Source organism: Mixophyes fleayi, chromosome 5 (genome assembly GCF_038048845.1).
Source record: "Mixophyes fleayi isolate aMixFle1 chromosome 5, aMixFle1.hap1, whole genome shotgun sequence".
NCBI classification, from domain to species: Eukaryota; Metazoa; Chordata; class Amphibia; order Anura; family Limnodynastidae; genus Mixophyes; species Mixophyes fleayi.
In genome coordinates this window covers 268,338,899-268,363,349 of record NC_134406.1, presented here as the reverse complement: position 1 = coordinate 268,363,349, position 24,451 = coordinate 268,338,899, and the positions used below count along the sequence as shown (strand labels likewise).

Genomic DNA, 24,451 nt, shown 5'->3' with positions numbered 1-24,451 from the left:
ATTTCAAACGGGGTACCTATGTGGAGTCATTTCCAAAATCCCAGCAGGATGCCATTCTCAAAGTATTTGAATCTACCAAGTGGTGCTTGTATACACACCTAGGCTTGAATGATTAATGGATCTGGTTGGTTGTTTTCTTTGGTCCCTTATGTATAGTTTGATGGAATGTACTATTTCTGGTAACTGAACATATATCATATTACCTGCCCCCCCTCTCTACCTCCTCCCCCTCCATCAACACCCAATACACAGTATAAAATATACAACACAAAGTACAAAAAATAAAATTTACAATATACAAAATATAGAATAAGTATTGTAGAAAAAACAATCGATGACTGCCTCATGCTTTGATTTTGTTTCTGGTTGTGGTTATGTTTGATAACAGGTGGATGTTCCCTTAATGGAACTACCTCCATTTCAATATCAAATGTGTCTCCTATTTTCCCTTTTCATATTGCTACGTGGTTATCTGATGCATATATTAATTGTTTAAGATACATATTGTTAATTGAGAACCATATATTGAATATCTACTTTGTGTTTTGTGTTTGAAAATGCAATTAAAACATTTGGAAAAAAAATAATGAAGGAATAATAATTATATAACATCTCTTTTAACCAATCAGATAGTGATTTTGGTTGGTTTAATAGTTAAATAATGACCGCTAATGTCTGGTTGGTTGCGATTGGTTACATTACATTTGCATCACGCCATTAAAAACGCTTGTGGATAGAGAAGAGATGGTGGAAAACGATGGTGGAAAAAAGCTATTTCTCAGAGGTGTGATTCTATACAATACAATCTTGTATGTTTGTCTTTTGCTTTGTCTTTTCGCACTGTATTTGTAAATTCGCATATATTGCAGAATCAACAGAATCTGGGATGACAATGGTCAATTCAATCTGCTGTGTGGTTTGGGTGGGATTGAGGACACGTAAGACTAAGTTCCACCAGGGAAAAGTGCAACATTTTTGCTGCCAAATGCAGACGGACGCCGATATTTCGCTAACCAGTTTTGAAAATGTCACTCATCAGTACCTGTTGGTGGAATGTCTTAGCCTCTTTCTTCGTACCCGTTATGTTACAGTAACCCTGTTTGTTTTTATCTTTGAGTAATTTACACATTGTTGCCAGGTAATTGCAGCTGGATCCTGTATAACATACTGTATAATTTACTTCTCAAATCTGACATGCCCCATGTACAAAATATTCCGAGGAGATGAGCAGTGTTTATGTAAGCTATTTCCTGCAGCGAGTCTATCAGGATAATAACCTTTTTGTCTTCATATAATCTTTTCTCTTGATCCTGAGGATACATTATAACCATTAGTGCATTTTATTTGTCGTAGTAATTACACAGTTGTGTGATTGCCGAGTGCTTGTGTTGTAGCTGTGACTAACCGTTCAGGAAAAACAGTGCTTGTGACAAGATGACAAGTGATATTTTAATATTGTTTTTCAACAACAAACATATTTAAGTATATTTTTGGCTCTATGTCAATTGTGTTTTAATTGTTTCATGGTGTACATTTCATATTGAGAACCACCTTATATGGCGGTGTAGAAAAATAACTTAAGATTTTAATTGACCAATTGACGAACTTCAAGAACAAAGACCAGCAATGTCTTGATACAGCATCGGAGCCACGCAGGGGAGGGCTGGCAAATTTTATCCCAGGGTGGGGCAAGACTCGACTCAGCAGCCTATTAGGAACATTTTAAAAGAATGGAAATACAGGTGACTCAGTGACCCAGCCCAAGGTAGCCCACTATGGGACCAACCCGCAGGCTATATGCCCCCTTGCCCTCCAGCCCAGACTGCCACCGGAGCCGCCCAACCATTTAACCTTTGTACTCCTCCCCCCAGCTAACGCTCTGATATCCCACTGGGGTAACTAAAGTCCCCGGGGTGAAATCTGCGGAATCTATGCAGCTCCTGCCACTGCTGATTCAGAAGTTTTTTAGATTCTAAAACAATGTACAAAGAAATAAGGAACCCAATGTGCGAAGAGGGGGTCATAAACAGGTGATGGTGGGAGACGATTATTAATTTGGCTGGATAGTGCCTTTAATGTGCGTGCCTATCATTACCAGTCAGTAGGCTTTGAACACAAAGGACCTGAATCATTTTCAGGCGTAAGTCCCGTTGCGTGCGGTGATTTCCGTGAAATTGCTCTGCGCAGGCTCAGAAACGGACCTTACGCCAGTGAACACAAGCGTATGCAATTCAGGTTCAAACGCAAATGACACTTCCGACCTCTTATGATTTGAAGGGCAGGGAAGGGGCGTATGCACGTGGGCAATGTACAGTAAGGGTGTGCTAAAGTCAAGCTCTGGGCACCTCTTAAGTGCATGATTTTTAGCCAATTGCACCAGGGCAGGTATAAATCCTGATTGATAGTGAGGATGGATGTGTGTGCATGGCAAGACATGTGTTTGCAATTAAGAGCAACTGTAAAAATGCATTTTATGTACAGTACGCATTAAGGACCTCCTGATAAATGTATTTCATGTAAAAATAAATAAACACATGTATTTGTATTATTCATTATAGTATTGACAGGTGTTAATGTATTCAATCATTTTTATTTATTTTGTTTGCATACGTTCTGATTGGACTTTATATAGTACGTGCATGCAATTACGGTCTGATTTCAAAGAATATAAATTGCATTCACTTTGCATTCCTTTATGAATCAGGTCCAGAATTCTCAGAAATGGATGAGGCCTTATTTCACTCCAAAAAAAGAACAACTAGGCACAATAAATATTGATTTTTACGATGCAATAGACCTATTTACAAAAGATGGGATCAGTTGCGTCAAGCTCCTTAAAGGAGTACTATCCACAAAACTGATCATTAGTAATTATCCCTCTGTGCGTGCTATGAGAAAACGGGGGGGTATTTAATTTTACACCTGACATATACTCTGCTGTATTTTTCAGTCCCTTTCCTGACCATGCACCCGACGATGTCACCCCAACCTTCGATGAAGTGATACGTTTCTCTGAAAACCCACCTCTTCAGACAAGCTTATAATATTCCTCAACCACCCTCTTAACCTCACTACATTACCCTATTACCACCCGTTACACAATTTCACACAAGACAACTACCCCGTGACCAACATTGTTGTGTGACAGGATCATTTAGCTTATGAGCCACTTTTACCTTTGCAGTCTGGCTGGGCCAAAATGCAAAAGGTAGACTTAACCTCATGTGTCAAACTCCCATTGTCCCATAGATTGCAAGCTTGTGAGCAGGGCCTTATCACCTCTTTGTCTGCTTTACCCAGTTTGTTTATTAGTTTACTATGTTTATCCCCACTTGTAAAGCGCTACGGAATATGTTGGTGCTATATAAATAAATGATGATGATGATGATGATTAGGCCACATCCCCAGCTGTTATATCATCACAGGAGTACCACACCTCTGTGAGACGGATGACAGAGCTATGGGAGCGGAGATATAGGATTATGGACCCTTATTGTAGATTGTAAGGATATTAAAGGTCACTGAGAAGTTTCATCACTCCAAAGTAACTTCTAAAATCTGTAATAAATTACAGGGCGGGATATATTATTCCTTATACACAAGTTGTTGCTGGTTCTGGGGTTTTCTTTAAAGAGATAGAAACTTTATGTCATTATGTTCAATTTCTTTAACACTGTTCTTCTTCCTCCCACAGGGGAAGGCTCTATTATTGTTTGTTATTGAATAACACATTCTTTAATTTAGTTTACGCCACTTTCTGTATACTAACACATGGGGATAAGTACAATAAAGTGCATTGGCTTCATTCTCGGAGTATGACTTTTTTCACCTTTGTTTGTTTTGCTGTACTTTAAATTTTATATATTTATTTTTCTGTTCTTTTTCCTAAGAATAGATGCTTTAAACTAAAGTCGATAAAACAACAGTTTAACTCTCCAGAGCAGGCTATGTTAGTTTCGTTTTCTTTTTAACAATATTGCAGTCAATCTCAAGCAGGTCTAATGAAGGTTGTGTTATTTAATAAATAAAAAATTAGTTAAGCGCTCTGTTAAAACTGATCTCATCATTGTAGCCTATCCCACGCCAACATGATACCACTCCCTCTGCACCAACCAGCTACCATCCCATCCTTCTCAACTTGCCCACTTCCAGTCGATTGTAAGCTCATAGGGGCAGGAATTTCACTACCTTCTGTCTCATATCACCACGTTCTCCTTCATCCCCGAATGTCCTTGTGCCATTTCTATGTGTGATTTGTTAAACTGACTGTCGGGTGTTGGGTGATGATGTCAATGAAGAGAAAAAATGTTCTTCAATGTATATTTTTAGGGAAAACACTCTGAGTCATTAAGGAAAGTAAGACAAAAAAAGGAGTAAGTTTGCTCCTGGACAAACCATGTTACACTGCAAGGGGTGTAAATTAGTTTATTGTTTTGCACATAAGATAAATACTGACTGTTTTTTCTTGTAACACACAAATACTTGATAGCTGTAGTTTTACACTGAAATTTAAAGTTGACCTAGGACATGCCATATCCCAACTATAAATCTTTCTCCACATTTTTAATGTACCCCCCCCCCCCACCTCCAATGCCACATGGTTTTGCCCAGATGCACAGTTTCTCCTTTTTTATGCTTTGCTCTTCTTAAAGACTCAGACCCTCTATCCCTATATAGGTATTACACAGGAATATCCATTGTCAGAATCACTGTCTTTTACTTCCTCCCTCTGTCACTCATTTGCTTAATGTAACCTGTTGTAGTCTTTTTCACTTGTCTCCTTATGCGCAGGTAACAATAGAATACTTGTCTGTCTCAATGCAAACTTTCTGAGCTGTCATAAAAATGTAATTTTGGTTGGGTACAGGGAATGTTCTGCAAACAGTGGGGGAGGATCACCAATATAAGACTATTAGGGGCATATTCAATTCTTCCGTTCCCGCGCCGCGTAAAAACTATTACCGATATTAGCTGGATTTCAGCTCGCGGCTCAGGGAGCTGCGAGCTGAAATCCAGTGAGAAAATTACTGTATTAACGGTTTTTCCGTGCACTATTACCGTAATAATGGTAATAGTGCGCGGACAGCGGTATTTTCGGCGTTCCCGCCGACAATTGAATACGCCCCTTAGTGCGTAAGTCCATTTGTTTAAATTTAGCTGTGTTTTATTAATTAGGGCAGAGTAGTTTAATTAAACTGGTAGTTGAAGCAGCCTGGATATATAGACGTCTAAAGATATGGAGCCCTCTTTATAATATATATATATATATATATATATATATATATATATATAATTGTTCCATTAGATAATGTAAAAGGAGTTAAAAATGAAGTTGTAGTAGCCATGGAACAATAATGGGTAGAGTATAACGATAGCATTAATTTAAGGAGAGGAACATTGAACCCACATTTATGAAGGGAACGTACCAAAAATACAGAATACAGCTGAATCAGAATTGAGAAGTGCAATCAGTCTTGTTAAATCTAAAATTCTGACCCAAGTCAGCCTGTGGTGTCAAGTATATCTGGAAGCGCTTCAATCAGCTGGAGAGAATTGACACAGACCAAGTTCTGTATGCAAGGAATATTCTCTAGTTTATTGATACAAAGATACAGGTTTTTATAGGCTACTGAATAAATGAATCCTACGTCATATGCATACAATAGTTTATACCACTAGTTTATGAGAAGCGCTACTGATTAACTTTCTCACGTATTCTTGAGGTGTTTACTTTTCTCCCCCTTCTAAGGACAGATGAGCCTATTATTTCTTATCTCAAGGGGAGTTGGAGATATGCTATGTGTAACACCATGGATACAGCTCCCTTACTACCAGCTGGATATGAAGCTCATTATTGTTTTCATAACTGGTTACATTCTTCAGGTGTTCTCTATTAGTTCAACTTCAAGGCCATAGGCTCACGTATTGCAAAACTGCAAGTTAACAGAAAAATGAATAATCTCTTCTAGCAAATAATATTTCTATGCAAGTTACAATAAAATGGCTGAACAAAGGCCTTATGAGGCCTTAACAAAAAATCATATTTAACATTTCCCATCTTTTATTCAATTTTCGCCCCTTTCTCCTCCTACCTACCTAATCCTATCTATAGAATCACATTCTTAATAAGCAGGTACGTATACACATGTAGAAGGCCACATGCATAGAGTTGGTCCCCTTAGGAATCTGTCAACTCATCCCCCACTAATAAGCCTGTGATCCTCCCTGTTCTAACTTGATTTATGAGGAGATGCATTTTGGCAAATGTCCATGTCTAGAAAAGATGGTTTCTTAGAAGACGGCTTCTTAGTAGGTAGTTAATGAGTCTATAGTAGTTCTGCAGGCCTTGCATGTCCTTTGTTCAATCTTTAGTAGTTTCTTGTTGCAAACTCTGCAGTTCTTTGGCTTTGCTAGTCCAAATAATTCATGACACTCATAGTCTGGTCAGGTTTCAGAAGTAATTTCTGTGATCATCAGAGGTTCGGGATTTTCAGTGGTTCCCTTTTTGGAGAGACAACAATCAAGTGTCAGTAACTTCTTAATCAGCCATATATTTAGTTTCATTATCACCTATACGATCAACAGGATTGCTAAACCATTTGCTACTAATGCCAATATTTCCAATATCCAACATGAATCATTACTGACAACTTTACCAATGAGGTTATGCATCTGCACAAAGACATTTTCAGAGTTTACTCTACTATGAGTGCAAATTGTTGAGCACTCCTTCCCATATGTTTCTCACAGTGGCATAGGCAATATGTCACTTAACTGTCTGTTTCATACTGGGTTAGGGAGGCCTTAATCCCTACTTCAGTCACAATTATTCTGGCAAGACATATCAATACAATGAGACAGTCATTTCTATTTGTCAGAACAAGACTCCCCTGATTTGAAGACTTTGCAGTGTTATGCGTGAATCCAGGTGTCTCTTTCCTGTACTTTCACTGCCATGGGAGTCGTCAACAGGACTTGATAAGGACCCTTGTATCTGGGTTCAAGACTTCTCCTGATGTGCTTTCTCACGACCACCCAGCCCCCCAGGGTGCAGTTTATGGGTACCTGTATCAAAATTAGGGTTTGCAATGGAGGAGAATATTTGACCATGTATTTCAGTTAGTTGTTTCTATAATAAGGCAACATAATTCAACAAATCACTATATACATGGTGTAGTTGCTATGGAAAATAACAGCCTGTTCTGTTTGCTGTGCCAAACAATATCTCATATGGTGTTAAACCTGTGTCTTTCCTAGCAGTATTTTTTACTGAGTGCAGGTAAACATGAGATCCATGGCAGACCTGTTTCAGCCATTATTTTCTGCATTTTCAATTTCAGTGTACCATTAAGGCGCTCCATACATCCTGAACTTTGGGATCTGTAGGGGGTGTGATAGTTTCTGGAATCCTTGCCCCGTAAAGTGTATCCCTCTGTCACTTACAATGACCTCTGGTACACCATATCATCAGATTACCTCATTCGCAATTTTCTTGGCTAATGCTTTAGCATTTGCTTTTCTATACAGCCATGTCTCCAGCCAGTGACTAAAGAAGTTGACACAGACAAGCACATTCTCAAAGCCCGAGCATTTGGGAAGTTATAAAGTCTATCTGTATCCTCTTATAGGGATATTATGTCTGGGGTGTGCTTTTCCATAGGACAGACTTACTCGGGTTACTTTGTGCACAGACTAGGCATTCTGCCACTAACGACTGTGCTGCTTGGGCGAACCCTGGTACTATCCATAAGCTGCTAGTGAGTACAACCATAGCATCTTTTCCCAGATGCACTTTCTCGTGTGCTATATTGGCCATAATGGGATAAACTACTTTTGGCAGACACAAACGCTGACCTTTACACCACTCCTTGCACTTCTAGTGCTCCATGTATTGCCCAAGTCTTTTTCTTATTTTCTGTTGCTTGTCTTTCCATAAGTTGGAGTGTGCTCTGGTCAAACAGGGGTCAGGGGGTCACCATGTAAATAGACTCCCTTTGGGGTACTGGGGCTATGGCGGCTTCTCGTGCGGCCTGGTCTATTTCACTTAGCTTCGGGGGTAGTATCTCTGTGTGTGTCTTCATCTTCATCACTGTTTGGAGGACAGCTGGAATGCAGTGAACAATGCCCTGGTATGTTCATCATATTGACTGGTTTGCTTGCTGAACCCATAAGGTCCCTACTTTTCCATACAGGGCCATAATCATGCGCAATTACAAATGCATAACTTGAATCAGTGTAAATATTTACTCTTTGTCCTTTTGCATATATGCATGCAAGTGTCAGGGCCTTTAGTTCAGCTTCTTGTGCTGACATGTGACTCGGTAGAGTCTGTTGAATCACTATTTCTGTGTGTGTGGTTACAGCACACCCTGTATACGGGACAGGATCTATGTGATAGTGTGAACCATCTACAAAAAGAGTGATGTCTGCATCTGGTAATGTTTATCTTTAATGTGAGATAAAACCAGAGATTCTTGTTTCATTAGTTCTATGCAATCATGTTCAGAAAAATTTTGTTTGCATTTTTTTTTTTTCCTTTCTTTCTGTTCAAGCTGGAATGGAATTCCCCCAAATCCCTAGGGTAACCCCAATATATACAGGTACTTCTCCCATCTTTTGAAACTTGCTGCAATAAGGCAGCAGGATTCAACATTGTGCACTGCTTAAGTGTAACGTTACTGGGAGTAAGCAGTGCTACTTCATTAGGATAGGCTTCAGTAAGGAGCATGTGGAATCCAAGGAAAAGGTTCTTGGTTTCTGAGTTCCACAAAGTTTACACTCATTAGATGGAGTGTACAGTACAACGGTTAAGACAGATGTGGTAACTTTAATTCTTCTGGAAGAGAAACACTTAGCTTAAATAACCTGTTAATAAGCCACATCATCAGTTCTATTAGTGTATATAATAATGTGTTGGGCCACAATACTCACAAACACATTCCTGCATTGGGTGTAAACCCCTGTAGTCATGGGTTGCTCTTTTCTTTATTTGGTTGGGTTAAACTTTCATATTAGAATTTTCTAATTATGTATAATGATCTATACATTACTATGGGCCTGAGTCTGGTTCTTCCAAACTTGGCTTTCCTTTCTAGTCTAGTACACATCTACAGCGCACAGCAAAGGAAAATAACGTGCAATCTATATTCCTCCTGCTAATATCAATGAACTCCCCTCTCTGGTCTCCCTTGGACCTTTAAAAAACTTAAAATACAGTTTACTCAGATTCCCCTTGTCTGAAGGTCTTAACATATATCTGTGAACATGAGAGGCTCTGGGGCCTCTTGTGCTTCCTTTTTTTTTTTTTTTTTTTTTTCTTCTAATAAAAAAGGAAAGGGAGGAAGAAAATACACAGTGTGCTCGGCAAGTGTTATATGTCACTCATTTCACAATAGGAGGGAATGTCCTTTGTGCTGTATATCTTCATACTTAGTAAATCTGGCCGGTAACAAATGTTTTGCTTGTGCTTGGTTTCTGTCACAACGTACGATACCGTTAAGGTAACTGGGTGTCCTAGCACAATATCTATACTCTTTTCAAGCACTAAAGCAGAGTAGTATGCAAGTGACCTTAGCTTGAGACCATGTATTTGTGTCAGTACTCCTTGTACATGTGCACTGACTTCATAACAAAATAATGTGAAAGGCTTGTCATAATCTGGCAAAGCCAGTGCTGGCGCTGAAGTTATTTCAGCTTAAAATTGGTTAAACATTTGGTTCTGCTCAGAGGAGAGTATAAATGGCTTGCTATGATCCAGAAGTGCTAATGCAGGAGCACATACAATTGCTCTTAAAGTCTTAAATCTTTTTCATTTCTGTAAAAATATAGAATTCCCATCAATGCATTACCATACCCACAATAAAAAGAATTATTTACAGTATATGACAATTATAGCACAGTAAATAAGGGCAGTAAATGTCTTTACAAACACTGATTTACTCAAAACTGTAATGAGGATACAAATAAAAACCTTTTGCTTTCTGCACATACAGAAAAACCACCTAGTTCATGCATTTGCTATGTGAATAGCACATAAACTCTAATATCTCTTCCAAAACAAGGTAATCATTACTCAGAAGAGTTTACGTTATTTAAATCCTTCATTAGTTTATACTTATGTTTGTTGTGGTGTAAAGATGGTGCATTGGAAGTTAAATCAATGCAATCTGGATTGCCTAATGGGTCTTTGCAGCTGGAGACCTGTGAATAAAAAAAACTTTTGCATAGATATTAACATTTATTTACTAGGAATTACTGTAACTGTAACATGCGTGTATACTGTTATCAGGTAACCAGTGAACAGCTGCTAAAAGCTTAACTGTGACGCTATGCGTTCCATGCCTTGATTTCCTCAAAGGGGCAGTCCCTAATTTCACAAATAGAGAATGTCAAAGTGACGAGACCTGGGCGAGTGTTCAAAGCCACTCCTTTCTTATCATCTCTTAGTACAGCCCTTTTAAATGACACTAATTAAATTTCCGGGTTTAGAAACATTCAATCTGGAATCTTGGTTCCAAGTATTCAACCATTTTAAAAGCAGCACTGTCTCATAAATCAGAGTACTCTCGTTAGACACAATACATTGTGTCTGTAAATCATTCAACATTTTCTCAACAAAATCTCTCTCCCGTGACCAAATATTCACACATATTTCTAGATTCTGTGATTTTCGTGTTCAAAGTAAAAATATATTCACTTAAGTCTCGCTCACAGACGACATTTTATCTCGTAACATTTCTTTAAAGGCATAACAAACCCTCCTGATTTATGAGAACATTCATCAGCGCCATTTTAACACAGATAAAAACAGCATGTAAGCTCACTCCCACAATTCTCAACTTCATTAAAGAGAAAGCTATATTTCTGAACTTCAGAAACAAAATTATTTTGTTCAAATACAGAAACGGCTTGTTGGATCCCAGCCAGCTTTGTTCTGACACTAGTACTTATAGTGATAATGTACATTATTTACAATCTTGTCCGTGCAATCGGACCAAACATTTTAAAACTTCTTTTGTATCTTTTTAAAAGCTTATCATTAAGCAATGAATGTACAACTTTTTCAACCTTGAAACATGTCTCTTGTAAAAAACGGACAAGACAGACAAACATTGTGATTTAAAGTAAATCAAACATCTCCCTTATAGAGCACTAAGACAGAGAACAAACAATGTGAATTATCACGGATCTCTCTCACACGCAGTAAGACGGAGACAAAACTCACATACAGAGAAAGAAAACTTAACTGACATCTTCCAGCCTACTGCTGTGGAACTACAAGTCCCAGCATTACACTAAATACAAGTTAGCTTCAACATGTTATCATCAATCAGCACTCGACACATTTTTTTAATTTTACATACATTGTCAAAAAACAAAAAACAGTGTGCTTCTTATCTCAACACACTGAAATCATTTACACAGAATAAGGGAGGGGCACATTTCACTTATTCAGCTGCACAGGATCAAACATACATTTATAATATACAACCTACTTGATTCATTATTCAGCTTCCGATGCATTTAGCATATCCACATATATTTCGACTTTTCAGATCTCTTAACTTTCCTGTGCCACCTCAAACAATCTCTTGGGGTTTGATCTCAATACCCCTTTGTTCTTGTCACATTACCACTTGCAACACCTTTGTTTCTCCATCCACACATATCTTTGGCTATCCCCGCTTTCTTGAAAAATTCCCTGCAGACCTTCTACTCCCCCATTTCCTTTAGTCTTTGTGCATCATATCTATGAGAGAGCTGCTGTCATTTGTTTACTATCTATATTACTCGTATTGACAGTATTCTGTTGAGTCCAAATCGGGACTCTTATCTAGTTTCTGTGGGTTGTCCTTGCACTGGACGTCCCGTTCTGTGGACTCCTTGTACTGGATGTCCGTGCTAAATAGCTTCTTTGACAGTATCTGGGACGAAGGTCTTTTGGAAATCTCTCTTACACAATTTGGGCAGATTACAGAATCTCCCTTCTTTGATATACCTCTGGGGATGGTGTCTAAAATGTTCACTCAATGTTCAAAACAATAACTCTCTAAATCCCTCTATTCCATTACATGCTTCTTTGATCAATGTCTTATGTGACTTTTATGCTTTATACATCATACATAGGTACAAACACATGCACTCAAAATTCAATCATCTTTCAAAAATCTAATCAACAATACAATTACAGTAAACAAATTGGGTTAATACTGTATTATATTAATCAGATGATACTTGAGACTCACAAATTCGCGTGTCAGGTGCCTCAGACAGACATGAGGTGACCCAGACTAGGAAGACCAACGAGTAGAAATCTACTGACCGCGGATGTTGGGGTTCAATGTGCTGGGAAACCTCCGTTGTCTGTCTTGTAGCCTGCTGGACAGCGAATCTCTGTGGCGACCTCCAAGTTGTTAAATCTAAAATTCTGACCCAAGTCAGCCTGTGGTGTCAAGTATATCTGGAAGCGCTTCAATCAGCTGGAGAGAATTGACACAGACCAAGTTCTGTATGCAAGGAATATTCTCTAGTTTATTGATACAAAGATACAGGTTTTTATAGGCTACTGAATAAATGAATCCTACGTCATATGCATACAATAGTTTATACCACTAGTTTATGAGAAGCGCTACTGATTAACTTTCTCACGTATTCTTGAGGTGTTTACTTTTCTCCCCCTTCTAAGGACAGATGAGCCTATTATTTCTTATCTCAAGGGGAGTTGGAGATATGCTATGTGTAACACCATGGATACAGCTCCCTTACTACCAGCTGGATATGAAGCTCATTATTGTTTTCATAACTGGTTACATTCTTCAGGTGTTCTCTATTAGTTCAACTTCAAGGCCATAGGCTCACGTATTGCAAAACTGCAAGTTAACAGAAAAATGAATAATCTCTTCTAGCAAATAATATTTCTATGCAAGTTACAATAAAATGGCTGAACAAAGGCCTTATGAGGCCTTAACAAAAAATCATATTTAACAGTCTATATTTACAACATAAAGCAGTGTCCTTATCTGGTTCATGTGCTGTAATCACACTGGGTTCCAGCATTTCTCTCAAAGTAAAAGAGGAAGAATCAGTTTTATTATTAAGCAGAAGTAGGACTTGGTCCAAAGCCGTATCTTTTAAACGTACAATAAAATTGGATAATAAATTTGCCAGGACCAGGAGGCCCTTTCAATTCCCAGATGATTCGTTTAGCCCTGGTCCAGGGGGTATTTAAGACCTCCGCATCGTCTGCAGAGAGGGGTGGGAGACGTAGCTTGTTTAGGAGTGAGGATATCTGAGATTCTGATGGAAGGGTCATCTGAAGGTCATCTTTGATACTGTACAATATAGAATTGAAGTTAGCAAATACATAAGCTGTATGTTTAAGGGGAAAGACAAGGCGGGATAGCAGCGACAAAGCACTATATCACCAGTCCCCAAAATTTGAAGAGATGGAGGGGTGGGGTGGTGGGAGTTTTGTCGATAGACTGTTTATTAAGTATTTCTAGTCTGTGAATTTCTGATGTTATGTTTTTTATTTGTGCAGCCAGCAGAATAAATCAATCACATGAAGCTGCTTGCTGGGTGCACCACGCTGTAGTAGGACTTATCTCACTCCAAGACATACCTTCAAAATAATCTGTAATAATATGTTGTGATGTTATATTTTCCATTTTTTATTGCAATAAGTAACTTTGTTCCAGTTAAACAGGAAGTTAGGATTGTTTGTTGACCACGTATTTTATTTGGAGCCATGGTCTAACCAATGAATTTCATGAATTTTGGACATTACAATATTATGTAAAAAAAACACATTTATCAGTGAAAATAGAAACTATTTTAGAATATGAATTATGGGCAGGAGAAAAACCTTTATAACTACTCTCTGACATATCTTGTATTCTACAAATAACATATAAACCAAATTCATTGGTAAGGATTGAGAAGGTAATGTATGGACCAAAGACCGTACTGCTCAATATGTTGAGGACGTGTGAATTTGAGACCTATCCAATGAGGTGGTCAGTACCTAGGATGCAAAAATATACTTCAACTATGGACATTTTAAAGGTGAAGATACATTGCTCTTTATGGACACTTTTCTCTTTCTTTCGCTCATCCTTCTCTCCTAAATTTAGTAATGAAGTACTGATTCAGCGGCGCACACAGTAGTGATATCAGATGAGACTGGGTCACACCAGTGAATTAACTTCAAACAATAAACTTTAGAACAAGTTTATTATTTAATTTCAATAAGCCAATGATTTAACTACTCCACTATAGCTAAGGAAGTCACATATAAACCAAAGAGATTGGATGTTCGTGTATGGACCCACCTCTTCTGAAAGCTCTCAGGGAGCTCAGTGTATTCCATCAGATCTCAGGTGTAAGATATCAGAGGAACTATAAGAATAACATTCAGAACATACTGTGGATAACATACTACACAAAGAAAAAGAGAGAGTTTTAATGTGACATTTAATTCCCCCCCAAAAAATTCTGTGGTTGCGAATTTAGATTGTTTCATTTGACTAAGATATAGGTGCTAGTGAACATTCTAAAATTATGAAATTCGTTAAAGCATTAAGGGGCATATTCAATTGTCCGCGGTTTCCGCCAAGGAAAAACTATTACCGGTATTACGGTAATAGTAAGCCGGATTTCAACTCGCAGCTCCCTGAGCCGCGAGCTGAAATCCAGTGAGAAAAGTACCGTAATACCAGTATTTACGCGCACTATTACCGTAATGACGGTAATAGTGCGTGGTGCAACACGTGTAACACCAACAATTGAATATGCTCCTAAAGTTCATTGGAATTTTCCATGACTTAAGAATTGTAGAACTTTTTCTGGATGTGTAAATTTATGGAAGGCACCATTACGTTCAATGACCATTTTCACAGAAAATTCTCATTTATAGAGTATTCAGTTATGTCTGAGAATGTGTGTTAGTGAAGTAAATCCTCTCCAAGGTTGTACAACTAGAGATTCAGGTTAGTGTGGTCAGGATTACCTGCTGATGTGTAGCCGCTAAGACAGATGCAGAGCTCTCTCACAATGGATCTATATGTTTCGGATGCTTGTTCATACTGTGTTTAAACAAATTAAAAGTCAGAACAATTGAGCGGTTTATTTTAATTCTTAAAAAATTTCCTGTAGGAAAACTCCTAATGGATGGGAGATAGGAGATAGCTACCCAAGAATCTAATAAACTATTTTTTATATGAAGATTGGTAGTTATATTACCTTTGTTATCTCATTGGATTTTTAAATCCTAGAAGGATAGGCCTGCCTTGCTGTAGTCTAAAGTTTACTTAATATTCGTGTTATTGATGTTCAATACTGTGAAGGTTTCATTAAAAAGTTCTGCTGATTTGGTCCAAATAAAAAAGACATTATCTATAAGAAAACAGTATACTTAGTATACTTAAAATCATTTTAACACAAACTCATGATCTCACCAGACAAGATACAAGCTTGCATATGTCGGGGCACGATTGATCCCATGACTGTGCCCAATAACTCAATCATCAAAGGTAAAATTGAGTACAAATGGCAGGTGGTCTGCATTATGAATTCCTTTAGAAAAGGACTCATCATAGGATCTCTATTCCGAAATATTTTTTACTAATTGTTATCCTGTTTTATGGTCCTTACTTAAACATAAGCATTCTACAACATAAGATACCAAAAGATGCAAATCATCCAATGAGATTCCATCAATTTAAGATAGAAGCTCCATAGTGTCTCCCTATATATAAAGCCAGGTATTACATTTTTATGTCTGGCTCCCTAATCCTTCATCATCATCGTCATCTATTTATATTGCGCCTCTAATTCCACAGCACTGTACACAGAACTCACATCAGTCCCATCCCCATTGGAGCTTACAGTCTAAATTCCTTAATACATACAGTCACAGAAAGAGACTAGGTTTAATTTGATAGCAGCTAATTAACCTACCAGTATGTTTTTGGAGTGTGGGAGTAAACCGGAGCACCTGGAGGAAACCCAGGCAAACAAGGGGAGAACATACAAACTTCACACAGATAAGGTCATGGTCGGTAATTGAATTCATGACCCCAGTGCAGTGAGGATGTGCTGACCACTAAGCCACCGTACTTATATAATAAGTTGTGTGGGATACGCTACATTGATATAATCCAGTTTCTTCTGAAACATGTTGAATAGCCTTTTTGATGAGCTGTTGTTGCTCAAGTAATTGACTAGTTGGGTCCCCCCCATAGGAAGCAGTAACAGTCAACATATTGACTAGTTGTCACTTGGCATCCTAAATGTACATATATATATATATATATATATATATAGGCCATAATATCTAATATAGATTAAGTTTGTCAGAAACCTATAAACCCTCAAGTATTTTTTGGAGTGTGGGGGGAAACCGTGCACCCAATGGGATCCCAATTGTAAAGCGCTACGGAATATGTTGGCGCTATATAAATAAATGATGATGATGATGATGATCTCACTCACATACAGGGAGGACATACAAACCTCACAAAGATAGTGCCATGGTTAGAATCGAACCCATGTGAACTAGTAACGCTAACCACTGTGCCACCAGTGCGATCAGTGAATAGTCCTCGTTCCAGTTTACTTTTAATTTCCCTTTGGCTTATATTGCACTAATAAATAAATATCTACAATTTGAAAGACATCATCCACTGGGAGAAAAACATAGGACCTGACAATCCAGACGGCAGTTCAAACAATACAATTGTGCATGTGAATTCTATATAATGTATTAATGGTTATTAATATAGTGCCCACATATTAGTAGTATACGGATAATATTTAATCCTTCACAGAGATTTTATTTGGTCAGAAACCAGTTAACCTATTAGTATTCTTTGGAGTGTAAGCCCACACAAACAAGGGGAGAGCATACTCCACACAGATGGGGTTGTGGCTGGTATTAAACCCATCATCTCAGTGCTGTGAGGCAGCAATGGTAACCACTGTGCTGACTATGTCTAGCATTCTTGTCATTGCTGATGGTGAAGAGGGTGATGATGATGGTGATAATGATGTACATGCAGCTGATGACAAAACTGCTATCCAAACTTCATCATCAGTCATCATAGGTTAACGATTGCAATAATGCCACAGGAAAAGGGGAGAAAGTACAGCAGGCTGCATCCTAGAGCACTCTCCGTTAGAGCACACTTGTGAAAAAAAAAAGCTACCTCTAGAAATAATTACTTTCAAGTTTGTTCAGTCTGTGTCATTTTGGGAAATGATGGCTTGAGCAGACAGAAGATACCATGGACTTACTCAGTATGTCTATCTGTACTTAAATCCATTGCACAACAGATATGTGTATAGCCAGGGTTAAAGTATGGCTTTCACCACTCACTGGATGATTCTAGAGTGTGCAAAAAAAGGTCAACCCACAAGTTCCTCACCATAACCAACATCAGCATCGTTGTTGCCTTCATCCTCACCACCATCGACTTCCATACTTCTAATTATGGAGACATTGAAGACTGCCGTCTTACGTTTACTCAATTTGGACCAGAAATCACATACGCACAAAACTTACTCAAAAGTTTTCTCAAAACTTGAGCACCAGTTGTCCTCCAATCAACTAAAAATTGGAATCATTGTATCTGACAATGGTTCACATATAGTTGTTGCCTTGTGGTCCAGGCTCTTGTGTTTAACCTAATGTACGGAGAATCCTGTGCACCAACAAGCACATTTCAATACAGATCAAGGCAGGTCATCTTAACTGTTGAGCAGGAAATGCTCTGATTACGTTATAAAGACGGAAGAACGTCATGTCCAAGTCAGCAAATTGGATAAAGTCATTTCAATTAATATCGAGCAAACTTGGTTGTCTTTGTCTGAAAAGAGGCGTACGGTACGCTGCGGCGTGGAAGGGCGTACGCAGCCGCAACACGTGGCAATAACAGTTTTTATGCTTTTACACATATTCGCACCAACACACACATTTGTAAATAGCACACATTAATGATAGTCACAACACATAGTTATTTATGTCAAAATATAGTAGTGTTTATAAGTAATATTATAAGTTATATGCATATTAGTAATACATATGGTACAGGTTAAAGGAAATGTGTCATGTCTGGTATCATATTAAGCCCCTTTACATCAGCAGCTGTCCGGTTCATTCGGCGAAGAGATCGCACATTGCATACTCTAGTTATTGATGTTAGGGAATAAACCTGTAATATGATGCTGACTATAAAATGCTAATGGACTAGTTGGAATTGGAGTCTTGGCGGGAAGATCGGAGCACATCCCCTGTAGAGATGACCCCCACCTTTGGATTCTTTAGTTTGAATTAGCCTATGATCTGCAACCCCCTGGACCTTCCTGAAATATTTGTGTGCTGCATGAGAAAGCAGCCGGTATTTAACTAATGTGCAAAATAAGAAACTAATTTTCACCCCTTGCATTGTAACATGGTTTGCTCAGGATGAAATTTACTATTTATTTTTGCCTTACCTTCCTTAATGAATCACTGTGTTTTTCTCACAAAGTGCTAAGAATTGCACAGTTAACTGATGCGACTGAAGGTATAGGACACAACCTCTGATACCTGCCAGCAGGGCCGCCTTCAGAAATCATGGGGCCCAGTATGCCCCCCCCCCCGATGAGCACTACTGCCCCTGTCTCTGCACTACTGCCCCTGTCTCTGCACTACTGCCCCTGCCTCATCACTACTGCCCCTGCCTCATCACTACTGCCCCTGCCTCTTCACTACTGCCCCTGCCGCTTCACTACTGCCCCTGCCTCATCACTACTGCCCCTGCCTCTTCACTACTGCCCCTGCCTCTTTACTCCTACCCCTGCGTCTTCACTACTGCCCCTGTCTCTTCACTCCTGCCCCTGTCTCTGCACTATTGCCCCTGTCTCTTCACTACTGCCCCTGTCTCTGCACTCCTGCACCTGTCTCTTCACTGCTCTCCTGCCACTAATTCCCCTTTACCTTATTTTCCAATTGTCTATGTATTTACTGCTCTTAGCTCTTCCATTCTTGTACTATATTGCCTTTGCCATTGTACTGCTCTACTATAATATTTCTAGGTCATAGTGTTGCCTTGTTGTTGTTTTTACCAGTTTACATTACCACTGTCATATCTCCATTACCACCACCTGGGTTTCTACATTACCTCGGCCTAAACACCACCATGGTTCCTGCACCATCCTGGACGTTTCCCAAATAGACATCTGGACCATCCAGGACTCTGTATCACCCAGGCCCTGCACCATAATGGGACCAAACTAGACCTCACTACCATTCCTACTATTGTATATCATTATTCCCTGGCTTTAGAGTGTAAGCTCTCAGGGTCCTCTACCTTGTGTCTCATGTCTGAACCTTGTGCCTCATTTCTGCCCACAATAATGTTTCAGAAATAATCTGTCACAGACGCATGACGTCACCATCGCTAAGCAACATCATCATCATCACCATTTATTTATATAGCGCCACTGATTCCGCAGCGCTGTACAGAGAACTCATTCACATCAGTCCCTGCTTCATTGGAGCTTACAGTCTAAATTCCCTAACATACACACAGACAGACAGAGAGAGACAGACTAGAGTCAATTTTGATAGCGGCCAATTAACCTACTTGTATGTTTTTGGAGTATGGGAGGAAACCAGAGCACCTGGAGGAAAGCCACGCAAACACGGGTAGAACATACAAGCTCCACACAGATAAGGCCATGGTCGGGAATTGAACTCATGACCCCAGTGTTGTGAGGCAGAAGTGCTAACCACTGAGCCACCGTGCTGCCCCGACATGACGTCATTCCTGCATCAGCGCCATGATGTCAACGCCAGGTCACCATGACATTCATAAATAAACAACTGACATTACAACTAACATCCCTATGGTAGGCATCAACAAGCAATATGAACTATATGTTATTCTTAATAATGGATGAAATGAGCTGAATAGAAAGTTGTCAAAGACTTAACTGTTCCATAGTAATACTGATCATAATGTCGATGCAAAGAAACAGGTTTCCATGGAAACCAGACTTAGAAAAATACCGGTAGATAAAAAGCTTGCCTTATAAAGTGATGTACGATATATTAAAAACAAAACTACATAAAAACAGCACTCACTACATAAAGATCTTGTAACATCCTAAAAAAGAAAAAAAGACACATATCAAAAAAAGTAATTTTAACTTTATAGAAAAAAGAATAAATTCCAATCATCGTGCCGTTAGGCTTCAAGTTGTGCAAACCTCAACAAATCCTAAACCCCGTGTAGTCTCACCTATATACAGTTTTCAACACAGTGATTTCAAAGCATATATCACCTAAGATGAAAAACAAGTTACAAAAGTAAAATGTTAAAAGCGATAATTGTGGCATTAGCAACATATTAATGAGGCAGAATAAGAAGGGCGGTCTGAGGAATCAGCTACTTTCCTCTCCAACCCAATGAACACATATATGTATATAGTCATATTATGTATCACATGAGTAGGTGACCAGTGCTGATGCTGGTCAGGTATTGACAATGTGAGTAAAGAACTAATCATTGATGAAGATGAAACACAGAAGATGATGCATTAGTTATACAGTAACTAGAGCTATTCTCCAAATTATGGAAATTAAGCAACAATGGATAAGCCATAAATCACCCCCCCACCCTTCCTCCAACTCAAGATTCACAAGTACTTTAGCTGCACTATGTAAAACAAAATGACTGTATTATGATATAATATTACATTGATTTGTTCCAGACAAATATTCAACGACAAGTAGAAACTAGATTCCATAACATATTTAAATGCAAATATAGAGTTTCGGCTAGTTTTCAATTCAAGCCCTCCTTAACCTGAACACTTAGGAGTATACTGACGAGGTGAAGAGCAGACGAGAACCAATGCAAAATCGCCTTTGGTGATGTCACACAAATAAGTATATGTGCCTTGTTTACACCCAGCATACTTTACATACGCTTATGTCCCATGTGTTTTTAACCATTTATTTTATTTGTAACATAGGCATTTGCTATTAAGCATCAATAAAACTTCTAAAACCTAATACAGAAGAAACAACTCCCCGTCTCATGTATGGAACAAAAAAAAAGGTTTTGCTTAAACGCGCACACAGAAACATTTTCTATGCCCGAGCAACAAAGAAAGATCTTTCGCAAGCAGCAAGTGGCCAGCGGTTTAGTGCTGATGACCATCATCGTCTGGTATTTGCACCTGCTCAAAACGACCTCTTCAGGAACATGTGCATATTTATCCCAGTCTACATGTGCTTGCAGTTGGGCAATCACAACCTCACTGTACTTGGCCTACATAAGAACGCAACTGTCCCTCCTATCCAAGGATTAGATCCATCCCTGCTGTCATCCACTCTCCACCTAGATCACCCCCAACAAGGTTACAAAAATTATATTATCCAAAACATGTCAGTTGTAAAATTTTGCTGCCAGTGCTCCCTGGAAAACACTGAAAACCCATGCTTCTAAATGGCTGGAGTTTTGGTCATCATTGTCATCATCTTGGTTGGGGTGGGGGAATATATGACAATTGGGGGAAGAGAACAACCATATCAACATCAACATTTATTTATTTATATAGCGCTAACATATTCCATAGCGCTTTACAATTGGAAACAAGCACAGTAATAAAACAATACTGTAATACAGACAAAGAGGTAAGAGAACCCTGCTCGCAGGCTTACAATCTATGGAACAATGGGAGTTTGATACACGTGGGTAAGTGCTGCATCATATTGCATATTGGTCCAGCCAGATAGCAAAGGTGCTTAGTTGTCTACATGATCCAGTAATGTTGGTCCGAGGCTTGTTGTCTTGTGTGACCTGTGTAAAGGGTGGAAATAGGGTAAACTAGGGTGGTTAAGAGGGCGGTTGAGGAATTTTATAAGCTTGCCTGAAGAAGTGGGTTTTCAGAGAGCATTTGAAGTATTGAGGACCAGAGGAAAGTTTTATTGTGCATGGGAGTGAATTCCAAAAGTCCTGTGACCAGGAATGGGAGCAGGTAAGGAGAGTGGATGAGAGTCACAGATCTTGTCCAGAATTGAGATGTTGAGTTGGGAGATATTTTGAAGCAAGTGAGGAGATGTTGGTGCAGTTTTGTTGATGGTCTTATATATTAGTAGAAGCAATTTATATTGCATTTAAGATTGACGGAGTAGACCAGTAGGGGAATGAACGATTTGAAGGACTATCAATCTAGCCATTGTGTGCAAAATAGATGGTAGGGGCTAGATTTACTAAGAATCGAGTTTGGTGGCGGTTTGAAACCGCCAAACATCGCCAGCGGTTTAGTGCTCCAAATTTACTATAGGGCATGTTGAGGCTGCGATTTAAAATGGATGACGATGTATGCCGGATTGAAAAAGCTAAATCTCCTGCGATTTTGTCGAAATCACTGGCGGTTTGGTTAAAAATGTCATCAAAACCCCCATCCAAAAGACTTGTTTTTAAATACCTGTCTCTGATTGGCAAACTGCTGCTGTTTGAGCTGGTTTGCCATTCCGAACATAAGAGGAAGCATCAAACATATATAAATTATTGAGGCAAGCATTATTTATTGATTAAAGTGCTAAATAAATTCATAATTTAATTATGAGGGGGCAAAATTATATGTAATGCCAAATTGTGCAATCAAAACAATAATTCACCATTAGCAATCACTTAATGTTATTAATAATATTATATTTGTTGCACAATTTGGCATTACATAGTGCCAGAATAATATAATAATTCAATAATTTTGCCCCCTTAAAAATTTTTTAAAAAAATCCTCATAAGTAAATTATAAATTAATTTTGCACCTTAATAAATAAATAATGATTGACTCAATAATTTGTATTTGATTGATGCTTCCCCTTATGTTCTGAATGGCAAAATAGCTCTAACAGCAGCAGTTTGAGCAATTTCGCCACTCACAACTACCTCTTTCATTTTGGCTGTTTTGCTGCAGTTTTGAAAACCCCAGCTTAGTAAATCCAGTGGTTTGTATGTTCATCATTGTTAAAATCGGGGTGGCGATTTGTAAACTTGTGGTTTTGAAAAATATCAATTCTGGCCGTAAATCCGGCCAGGGTCGAACTGGTCCGCCGAGGAGTCTGGGTATCCCCTGGTAGGCCCCAACCCTGATAGCTCCCCTCTTCATTGGTGGGGGGAGCGGGTACCTTAAAAAAAAAAATAAGAATAAAAAAATACTCCCGTGATCATGGCACCGGCGCCCCTCCTCCCTCCTCTCTGCTCTGTTCGCACTGAATGTCGGGCGTGACGTCATAACGCCCGACGTTCAGTGAGGAGCGGCGCAGAGAGGAATCAGCAAGAAGACAGAAGACAAGAAGAGAAGAAAAGGAAAGAGAGAAGCAGATAAAAAAGGTAAGTGAAGAACGGAAGTAAGGGGGATCAAAGGCAGCATGGCAGAGTGTGAAGGAGGAGTAAAGGCAGCATGGCAGAGTGTGAAGGAGGAGTCAAGGCAGCATGGCAGAGTGTGAAGGGGAAGTAAAGGCAGCATGGCAGAGTGTGAAGGGGGAGTAAAGGCAGCATGGCAGAGTGCGAAGGGGGAGTAAAGGCAGCATGGCAGAGTGTGAAGGAGGAGTAAAGGCAGCATGGCAGAGTGTGAAGGGGGAGTAAAGGCAGCATGGCAGAGTGTGAAGGGGGAGTAAAGGCAGCATGGCAGAGTGTGAAGGGGGAGTAAAGGCAGCATGGCAGAGTGTGAAGGAGGAGTAAAGGCAGCATGGCAGAGTGTGAAGGGGGAGTAAAGGCAGCATGGCAGAGTGTGAAGGGGGAGTAAAGGCAGCATGGCAGAGTGTGAAGGGGGAGTAAAGGCAGCATGGCAGAGTGTGAAGGGGGAGTAAAGGCAGCATGGCAGAGTGTGAAGGGGGAGTAAAGGCAGCATGGCAGAGTGTGAAGGGGGAGTAAAGGCAGCATGGCAGAGTGTGAAGGGGGAGTAAAGGCAGCATGGCAGAGTGTGAAGGAGGAGTAAAGGCAGCATGGCAGAGTGTGAAGGGGGAGTAAAGGCAGCATGGCAGAGTGTGAAGGAGGAGTAAAGGCAGCATGGCAGAGTGTGAAGGAGGAGTAAAGGCAGCATGGTAGAGTGCGAAGGGGGAGTAAAGGCAGCATGGCAGAGTGCGAAGGAGGAGTAAAGGCAGCATGGCAGAGTGCGAAGGAGGAGTAAAGGCAGCATGGCAGAGTGCGAAGGAGAAGTAAAGGCAGCATGGTAGAGTGCGAAGGGGGAGTAAAGGCAGCATGGCAGAGTGTGAATGAGGAGTAAAGGCAGCATGGCAGAGTGCGAAGGGGGAGTAAAGGCAGTATGGCAGAGTGTGAAGGAGGAGTAAAGGCAGCATGGCAGAGTGTGAAGGGGGAGTAAAGGCAGCATGGCAGAGTGTGAAGGGGGAGTAAAGGCAGCATGGCAGAGTGTGAAGGGGGAGTAAAGGCAC

General features: G+C 39.5%; 2 long non-coding RNA genes across 2 annotated transcripts in view; one reads left to right on the top strand and one right to left on the bottom strand.

Moving 5' to 3' along the window:
- The window catches only part of LOC142159310 (uncharacterized), a 361,481-nt gene that overhangs the window by 15,887 nt on the left and 321,143 nt on the right, over nucleotides 1–24,451 (top strand). The window lies entirely within an intron of this gene.
- LOC142159305 (uncharacterized) lies at nucleotides 5,654–12,992 on the bottom strand. Its single transcript, XR_012692936.1, has 2 exons — nucleotides 11,496–12,992; nucleotides 5,654–6,501 (listed from the first exon to the last, which is right to left on the bottom strand). It is a non-coding gene; the product is annotated as an uncharacterized LOC142159305 (long non-coding RNA).